The following is a 10,725-nucleotide window of genomic DNA, read 5'->3' as shown; positions in this document are numbered from 1 at the left end:
ATAAAACGGCAAGGGTGAAGTGGGGGAGAGGAAAACGAGAGGCAAATGGCAAATAATGTAATGCGGGAGATAAGGGTTGTGATGGGTACTTGGTATGTTGACTTTTGCGTAGACCTCCCCGGCAACGGCACCAGAAATCCTTCTTGCTACCTCTTGAGCACTTGCGTTGGTTTTCCCTTGAAGAGGAAAGGGTGATGCAGCAGAGTAGCGTAAGTATTTCCCTCAGTTTTTGAGAACCAAGGTATCAATCCAGTAGGAGGCCACGCACGAGTCCCTCGTACCTACACAAACAAATAAATCCTCGCAACCAACGTGATAAGGGGTTGTCAATCCCTACATGGTCACTTACGAGAGTGAGATCTGATAGATATGATAAGATAATATTTTTGGTATTTTTATGATAAAGATGCAAAGTAAAATAAAATGAAATAAAAATAACCAAGTATTGGAAGATTAATATGATGGAAGATAGACCCGGGGACCATAGGTTTCACTAGTGGCTTCTCTCGAGAGCATAAGTATTCACGGCGGGTAAACAAATTACTGTTGAGCAATTGACAGAGTTGAGCATAATTATGAGAATATCTAGGTATGATCATGTATATAGGCATCATGTCCGAGACAAGTAGACCGACTCCTGCCTGCATCTACTACTATTACTCCACACATCGACCGCTATCCAGCATGCATCTAGAGTATTAAGTTCAAGAGAACAGAGTAACGCTTTAAGCAAGATGACATGATGTAAAGGGATAAACTCAAGTAATATGAAATAAACCCCATCTTGTTATCCTCGATGGCAAAAATATAATACATGCCTTGCTGCCCCTACTATCACTGGGAAAGGACACCGCAAGATTGAACCCAAAGCTAAGCACTTCTCCCATTGCAAGAAAGATCAACCTAGTAGGCCAAACCAAACTGATAATTCAAAGAGACTTGCAAAGATAACCAATCATACATTAAAGAATTCAGAGAAGATTCAAATATTGTTCATAGATAAACTTGATCATAAACCCACAATTCATCGATCTCAACAAACACACCGCAAAACAAGATTACATCGAATAGACTCCACAAGAGAGGGGGAGAACTTTGTATTGAGATCCAAAAAGAGAGAAGAAGCCATCTAGCTAATAACTATGGACCCGTAGGTCTGAGGTAAACTACTCACACTTCATCGGAAGGGCTATGGTGTTGATGTAGAAGCCCTCCGTGATCGATGCCCCCTCCGCCGGAGCTCCGAAACAGGCCCCAAGATGGGATCTCGTGGATACAGAAAGTTACGGCGGTGGAATTAGGGTTTTGGCTCCGTATCTGGTAGTTTGGGGGTACGTAGGTATATATAGGAGGAAGGAGTATGTCGGTGGAGCAATAGAGGGCCCACAAGGGTGGAGGGCGCGCCTAGGGGGGTAGGCGCGCCCCCTACCTCGTGGCCTCCTGGTTGATGTCTTGACGTAGGGTCCAAGTCCTCTGGATCATGTTCGTTCCAAAAATCACGTTCCCGAAGGTTTCATTCTGTTTGGACTCCGTTTGATATTCTTTTTCTGCGAAACCCTAAAATAGGCAAAAAAAACAGCAATTCTGGGCTGGGCCTCCGGTTAATAGGTTAGTCCCAAAAATAATATAAAAGTGTATAATAAAGCCCAATAATGTCCAAAACAGAATATAATATAGCATGGAAAAATAAAAAATTATAGATACGTTGGAGATGTATCACACTTCTCCCAATTCAAGACAAGGTTAGTTTCTTCACATCTCTGCAAAACTCGATCAAGGTTACTCAAGCAATCATCAAAAGAGGATCCATAAACAGAGAAATCATCCATGAAAACTTCACAAGTCTTTTCACAAAAGTCAGAGAATATAGCCATCATGCATCTTTGAAAGGTAGCAGGTGCATTACATAAACCAAAAGGCATACGTCTATAAGCAAAGGTACCGAAAGGGCAAGTAGAAGTAGTCTTTTCTTCATCATCAGCTGACACAGGTATTTGAGAGAAACCAGAGTAACCATCTAGAAAGCAAAAATGTGTATGTTTGGATAATCTTTCTAGCATTTGATCAATGAAAGGCAAAGGGTAATTTTCTTTTTTAGTAGCTTTATTTAATTTGCAGAAATCAATCACCATCCTATAACCTGTAATAATTCTTTGCGGAATCAATTCATCTTTATCATTAGGAACGACAGTAATACCTCCCTTCTTAGGGAGACAATGGACAGGGCTTACCCACTAACTATCAGCAACGGGATAAATTATACCTGCTTCAAGGAGCTTTAATATTTCCTTTCTTACCACTTCTTTCATCTTAGGATTTAGCCGTCGTTGGTGATCAATACCTGGTTTGGCGTCTTTCTCCAAATTTATTTTGTGTTGACATAGAGTGGGACTAATTCCCTTAAGATCATCAAGAGTATATCCAATAGCAGCGCGGTGCTTCTTTAGAGTTTTCAATAATTTCTCTTCTTCATGCTCTGAAAGGTTAGCACTAATAATAACAGGATATATCTTCTTTTCATCAAGATAAGCATATTTAAGAGTATCAGGCAATGGTTTAAGCTCAAACACGGGATCACCCTTGGGTGGAGGAGGATCCCCTAGGATTTCAACAGGCAAGTTGTGTTTCAGAATAGGTCCCTGTTTAAAGAATACTTCATTATTTCCCTTCTTTCATTCATATGCGTATCATTTTCATGGTCTAGCAAATATTGTTCTAAAGGAACACTAGGAGGCACGACAATAGAAGCAAGACCAATAATTTCATCTTTACTAGGCAATTCCTCATCAAGGGGTTGTCTACTAAATTTAGCAAAATTAAACTCGTGAGACATATCACCCAAACCAATAGTAACAACATCCTTTTCGCAGTCTATCCTAGCATTAACAGTGTTCAAGAAGGGTCTACCAAATATAATGGGACAAAAGCTATCTTGTGGGGAACCAAGAACAAGAAAATCAGCAGGATATTTAACCTTCCCACACAAGACTTCAACATCTCTAACAATCCCAACTGGTGAAATAGTATCTCTATTGGCAAGCTTAATTGTAACATCTATCTCTTCTATCTCAGCAGGTGCAATATCATGCATAATTTCTTTGTATAAGGAATGAGGTATTGCACTTGCACTAGCACCCATATCACATAAGCCATGATAATAATGATCTCCTATTTTAACAGAAATTACAAGCATGCCTACAACATGTCTATGTTTATTTTTAGCATCAGGTCTAGCAATTCTAGCAACTTCATTACAGAACTAAATAACATGCCCATCAATATTATCGGCCAAGAGATCTTTAACCATAGCAACACTAGGTTCAACTTTAATTTGCTCAAGGGGTTGGGGTGTCTTAATATTATTTTTGTTAACCACAGTTGAAGCTTTAGCATGATCCTTTATTCTAACAGGGAAAGGTGGTTTCTCAATAAAAGCAGTGGGAACAACAGGATCATTATAAGTGATAGTCTTTTCTTCAACTTTAATAGGTGCAACTACTTTTAATTAAATGGGAGGATTATATTTAAACCACTTCTCCTTAGGGAGATCAACATGAGTAGCAAAGGATTCACAAAAAGAAGCTACTATCTCAGAGTCAAGTCCATATTTAGTGCTAAATTCACGAAAAGCATCGGTATCCATAAAATATTTAACACAATCAAACTTAGGTGTTATACCTGACTTCTTACCTTCGTCGAGGTCCCAATCTTCATAGTTGTGTTTAATTCTTTCCAATAAATCCCATCTGAATTCAATAGTTTGCATCATAAAAGATCCAGTACAAGAAGTATCGATCATGGAGCGATTATTGAGAGAAAGCCAAGCATAATTTTTTTGAATAATCATTTCTTTTGAGAGATCATGATTGGGGCATGAATATAACATTGACTTAAGCCTCCCCCAAGCTTGAGAGATGCTTTCTCCTTCGTGAGGCCAAAAATTATATATATAATTACGATCATGATGAACAAGATGCATAGGATAAAACTTCTGATGAAATTCCAATTTCAATCATTGGTAGCTCCATGATCCAATATCATCACATAGCCTCAACCATGTCAATGCATCTCCCTTCAAAGATAAAGGGAAGACCTTATTCTTGATAACATCCTCGGGCATACTTGCAAGCTTAAATAATCCACAAACTTCATCCACATAGATTAGGTGCAAAACGGGATGTAATGTTCCATCACCTGTGAAAGGATTAGCTAGCAGTTTCTCTATCATACCCAAAGGAATTTCAAAGTAAACATTTTCAGTAGGTTCAGTAGGTCGAGGAGCAACTCTTTGCTCTACTGGTCGGGGTGAAGATACCCCGAACAAGCCCCTCAAAGGATTATGTTCCATAGTAACAAGTGACAGTAAATTTCAGCACACTATATAAATTTTTCCTTACCAAATTCCACCTACCAAAGGCGCTTCACTCCCTGGAAACAGCACCAGAAAAGAGTCTTGATGAGCCACAAGTGCAGGGGATCCTTCTCGATAAGTAAGAGTGTCAAACCCAACGAGGAGCAGAAGGAAATGATAAGCAGTTTTCAGTAAGGTATTCTCTGCAAGCACTGAAATTATCGGTAACAAATAGTTTTGTGATAAGGTAATTTGTAACGAGTAGCAAGTAATAAAAGTAAATAAGGTGCAGCAAGATGGCCCAATCCTTTTTGTATCAAAGGACAAGCCTGGACAAACTCTTATATGAAGCGCTCCCGAGGACACATGGGAATTATCATCAAGCTAGTTTTCATCACGTTCATATGATTCGCGTTCGGTACTTTGATAATTTGATATGTGGGTGGACCGGTGCTTGGGTACTGTCCTTACTTGGACAAGCATCCCACTTATGATTAACCCCCATTGCAAGCATCCGCAACTACAACAGAAGTATTAAGGTAAACCTAACCATAGCATGAAACATATGGATCCAAATCAGCCCCTTACGAAGCAACGCATAAACTAGGGTTTAAGCTTTTGTCACTCTAGCAAGCCATCATCTACTTATTACTTCCCAATGCCTCCCTCTAGGCCCAAACAATGGTGAAGTGTCATGTAGTCGACGTTCACATGACACCACTAGAGGGATGGCAACATACATCTTATCAAAATATCGAACGAATACCAAATTCACATGACTACTTATAGCAAGACTTCTCCCATGTCCTCAGGAACAAACGTAACTACTCACAAAGCATATTCATATTCATAATCAGAGGGGTATTAATATGCATAATGGATCTGAACATATGATCTTTCACCAAGTAAACCAACTAGCATCAACTACAAGGAGTAATCAACACTACTAGCAGCCCACAGGTACCAATCTGAGGTTTGGATACAAAGATTGGATACAAGAGATGAACTAGGGTTTGAGATGAGATGGTGCTGGTGAAGATGTTGATGGAGATTGACCCCCTCCCCATAAGAGGATCGTTGGTGATGACGATGGTGATGATTTGGCCCTCCCGGCGGGAAGTTTCCCCGGCAGAACAGCTCCGCCAGAGCCCTAGATTGGTTCCACCAAGGTTCCGCCTCGTGGCGGCGGAGTTTCTTCCCGAAAGCTTGCTTATGATTTTTTCCTCGACGAAAGACTTCATATAGCAGAAGATGGGCACCGGAGGCCTGCCAGGGGGCCCACGAGGCAGGGGGCGCGCCCAGGGGGTAGGGCGCGCCCCCACCCTCGTGGCCAGGGTGTGGGCCCCCTATGGTGGATTCTTTCGCCAGTATTTTTATTAATTCCAAAAATAACTTCCGTGAAGTTTCCTGGGCGCGCCCCCACCCTCGTGGCCAGGGTGTGGGCCCCCTATGGTGGATTCTTTTGCCAGTATTTTTTATTAACTCCAAAAATAACTTCCGTGAAGTTTCAGGACTTTTGGAGCCGTCAAGAATAGGTCTCTAATATTTACTCCTTTTCCAGCCCAGAATTCCAGCTGCCGGCATTCTCCCTCTTCATGTAAACCTTGTAAAATAAGAGAGAATAGGTATAAGTATTGTGACATAATGTGTAATAACAACCCATAATGCAATAAATATTGATATAAAAGCATGATGCAAAATGGACGTATTAAGGAGGCAGGGCGCGCGGCCCCCCCTATCCCAAACCGAATTGGACTAGGGGGTCGGCCCCCTTTCCTCCTTTCCTCCCTCTCATTCCTTCTCCCCTTTCCCCTTCCTTTCCTCCTCCTAGTAGGAGTAGGAAATGGGAGTCCTACTCCTACTAGGAGGAGGACTCCTCCTGGCGCGTCCTAAAGGCCCGGCCGGCCTCCCCCTTGCTCCTTTATATACAGGGCAGGGGGGCACCCTCGAAGACACAAGTTGATCATTGATCCCTTAGCCGTGTGCGGTGCCCCCTCCACCATAATCCACCTCGATCATATCGTAGCGGTGCTTAGGCGAAGCCCTACGTCGGTAGCAACATCATCATCGTCATCACACCATTGTGCTGACGGAACTCTCCCGTGATGCTCTGCTAGATCGGAGTTAGTGGGACGTCATCGAGATGAACGTGTGCCAAACTCAGAGGTGTCGTGCGTTCGGTACTTGGATCGGTCGGATCATGAAGACGTTCGACTACATCGACCGCGTTCTCATAACGCTTCCGCTTACGGTCTACAAGGGTACGTGGACAACACTCTCCCCTCTCGTTGCTATGCATCACCATGATCTTGCGTGTGCGTAGGATTTTTTTTGAAATTACTACGTTCCCAACAACGGCATCAGAGCCAGGTTTATGCGTTGATGTTATATGCACGAGTAGAACACAAGTGAGTTATGGGCGATACAAGTCATACTGCTTACCAGCATGTCATACTTTGGTTCGGCGGTATTGTTGGATGAAGCGGCCCGGACCGACATTACGCGTACGCTTACGCGAAACTGGTTCTACCGACGTGCTTTGCACACAGGTGGCTGGCGGGTGTCAGTTTCTCCAACTTTAGTTGAACCGAGTGTGACTACGCCCGGTCCTTGTTGAAGGTTAAAACAGCACTAACTTGACGAACTATCGTTGTGGTTTTGATGCATAGGTAAGAATGGTTCTTGCTCAGCCCGTAGCTGCCACGCAAAACTTGCAATAACAAAGTAGAGGACGTCTAACTTGTTTTTGCAGGGCATGTTGTGATGTGATATGGTCAAGACGTGATGAGATATAAATTGTTGTATAAGATGACCATGTTTTGTTAAAGTTATCGACAACTGGCAGAAGTCTTATGGTTGTCTCTTTATTGCATAAGATGCAAGTGCCATGTAATTGCTTTACTTTATCGCTATGCGATAGCAATAGTTGCAAAAGCAATAGTTGGCGAGACAACCATGTGACAACACATTGATAGAGATCAAGATGATGGAGATCATGGTGTCATGCCAGTAACAATGGAGATCATGACAGTACTTTGGAGATGGAGATCAAAAGAACAAGATGATGATGGCCATATCATGTCACATATTTGGATTGCATGTGATGTTTATCTTTTATACATATTATTTTTGCTTAGCTCGGCGAGAGCATTATAAGATGATCTCTCACTGAATTTCAAGGTAGAAGTGTTCTCCCTGAGAATGCACCATTGCAAAAGTTCATCGTGCCGAGACACCACGTGATGATTGGGTGTGATAAGCTCAACGTTCTTGTACAATGGGTGCAAGCCAGTTTTGCACACGCAGAATACTCGGGTTAAACTTGACGAGCCTAGCATGTGCATATATGGCCTCAGAACTGTAGCGACCAGACCTCAACAGCCTGATCTCTGTGCTCCGGTGTCATCCCTAGATCAGTAATGCTGACACCACACAATACTCGGAGGATTTATAGCAGAGTAGCAATCACAGACTTATTACATCGAGTGTCTCAAAAGAGAACTTATTACAGTAAATATGGCTTAAGGCCATCTAATAACGATAACAGCAGAAGGCTTGGAAGATAAGCGAGTCCATCAACTCCAACGGCATCACTGAGTATAGAACCACGACCTAAAACTCCTTAATCATCGTCTGAGAAGTCTGCAACATTAACGTTGCAGCCCGAAAACGGGTCAGCACATGGAATATGCTGGCAATGTAACACATAGAGAGTAATGGAATGAAACAGCTATACTATATGCATATTTGGCTGGTGGAAAGCTCTATGGTTACAGTTTTTGCGTAAAGCCAATTTTCCCTACTTCAAAGGAATAAATTTATTTAACTATCATGGTAGTTGTTAAACATTGAGAATGGTTGACAGCATTCTCAATCCCAATTAAGCATCATCATTAAACATAACCCAACAAAATTAATTTAGAGTAACATGTTGAGATTCACATGAAAATCCAGGTACTAGATACTCAAGATGTCCATAACCGGGGACACGACTAATCATGATTAGTTTGTTACACTCTGCAGAGGTTTGCGCACTTTTCCCCACAAGACACGATCACCTCCGTTTGGTTTCTCGCACTACATGGTGTTTGAGAAGACGGATGACCGAGACATAGTCTTTCAGAAGCGCTAGCACCTTACGATCGGGTAGACCGTACCACCTACATCCCCTACATCTACTAGTCTACCACTGTAAGAGTTCGCACAACTTAGTCAACTATGCTAGAGCCCATAATAGCTTGTGGCTGCACACGGAAGTTTCTAGTATGAATAGTCTTATGATCCCTTTGAGCCTAGGTGGCGGTCCAAAAGAAAACAGGCAAGTCCTGGAATACCCAGGTGCCTCAATCCACCCAGATGTGTGTTTAAGCTGCCACCTTAGATAAACCATTAATTAACAATCTCACATCTGTCATGGATTTCACTCACCCAATCCACGTCTACTAGCATAGCATGGCATAATAATCAAACGTAGAAGTAACTCCCAAAGGTTTGAAAATAAACTGGTAATAGGTACTACCTCATATACTTCCCATCCCACAATTTAATTAGATCCTAATCATGCGATGTGTGAGGATTGATCTAATGCATTAAAACTGGGTAGTAGAGAAGGTATGATCAAAGTGTTACTTGCCTTGCTGATGATCCGGGAAACCTAGTGATTCGAAGTAACAGGCAGCGCACTCCGGATACTCTATCGCAAACAAACAAAAGAGCATACAATAAGTACTCATCTAATGCACAGGTAAAACTCAAATAAGAGATCTAACCAAAAGGTTCAACTTAAGAACTCCGGTTGGCAAAACAATCAAATCGATCGAAGCAACGAAAGACAAACGGCGAAAGAAAACAACTTCGTTCTAGAAATCTGGATCTAGGGCAAATTTTACAGTAGCAAAATCTTGTTTAAGTTGGTTAAACGGATAGAGGGTTTCGAGACAAATCCCTAGGCGCTTGAATCGCCTGATTCCGATAAACGAACTAAAAGTTAAACTAAAACGAAAATCAGATCAAGAATCACGATCAGAAAAACCGCGGATTTAATCCGAGAAAAAGAAAAACGAAGAACAGATTAACGAACGAACGTTCGTTATCTGAAACTAAACGATGAACGTGTTCGTTAAAACGAATGAACGAGCGAACGCTCGCTAAATAAAAATAAACCGAAAAAAATGATCTATTAAAAAAACGAAAACTAGGGTTTTCTAAAAAAACCTAAGCGGTTTCTCTCAAAAAATCGGCGGCGGGGCGGCTACCTCGGCTCGGGATCCGGCGAAACTCTGGCGGGGCTCCGGGCGGCGGCGGCGGCTATGTGGGGCGGCGGGGCGACGCAGCAGCGGCGGCGGCGGCGGTAGGCGACGTGCGGCGTGCGGCGGCGGGGGCAGCAGCGCACGCGGCGGGGGCGGGCTGCGGTGCGGGTCGGCGGGGTGAGGAGAGGGCGGCGGTGGGGCGGCTATTTAAGAGAGGGAGGAGGGCTGACTTGGGGAGGGGGGTCGGGCGGCGGCGAGGCGGCTCCGGCTCGGACTCCTCCCGAGTCCGGCGGCTGGGCCGGCCTGGCTCGGCTGGGCCCTTGGCCCAGTCGGGCGCGGTTTTTTTTAAATAATCCGCTCAGAAGAAAAGAATAAAAAGAAATACTAAACGGACTCCAAAAATTCCGAAATAAATTTTCACGGGCTTCTAAAATCAAGACTCACAAGGTGAACATTTATTTGGGACCTAAATGCAATTTTGAAAAATGCACTTTTTCCCTAAATTCAAATAAAACATCGAAAAACTCCGAAATAAAAACTTATTTGATCTTATTATTAAATCCTCAATATTTCTTTATTTTGGGAAAGTCATTTTATTCCCTCTCTCATATTTTTGTAATAGAAATAATTGATGATAAAATAAATAAAATCAAATGATCCTATTCTCAAAATTTGAGAGAACTCAAATATGAAAATATCGAAATCCCCAACTCTCTCCGTTGGTCATTGAGTTGCGTAGAATTTCTAGGATCAACCAGAATGCAAAAGAAATATGATATGCATTGATGATCTAATGTATAACATTCCAAATTGAAAATTTGGGATGTTACAGGAACACTGAGACCGAAAGGTCGAGCGTGAATCATATAGTAGATGTGATCAACATAGTGATGTTCACCATTGAAAACTACTCCATTTCACGTGATGATCGGTTATGGTTTAGTTGATTTGGATCACGTGATCACTTAGATGATTAGAGGGATGTCTATCTAAGTGGGAGTTCTTAAGTAATATGATTAATTGAACTTAAATTTATCATGAACTTAGTCCTGATAGTATTTGCATAACTATGTTGTAGATCAATAGCTCGCGATGTAGCTCCCCGTTTATTTTGATATGTTCCTA

The sequence above is a fragment of the Triticum aestivum genome, chromosome 5A, assembly GCF_018294505.1.
Source record: "Triticum aestivum cultivar Chinese Spring chromosome 5A, IWGSC CS RefSeq v2.1, whole genome shotgun sequence".
NCBI lineage: Eukaryota > Viridiplantae > Streptophyta > Magnoliopsida > Poales > Poaceae > Triticum > Triticum aestivum.
The sequence above is the reverse complement of the archived record's forward strand: the minus strand, read 5'-3'. Positions refer to the sequence as shown.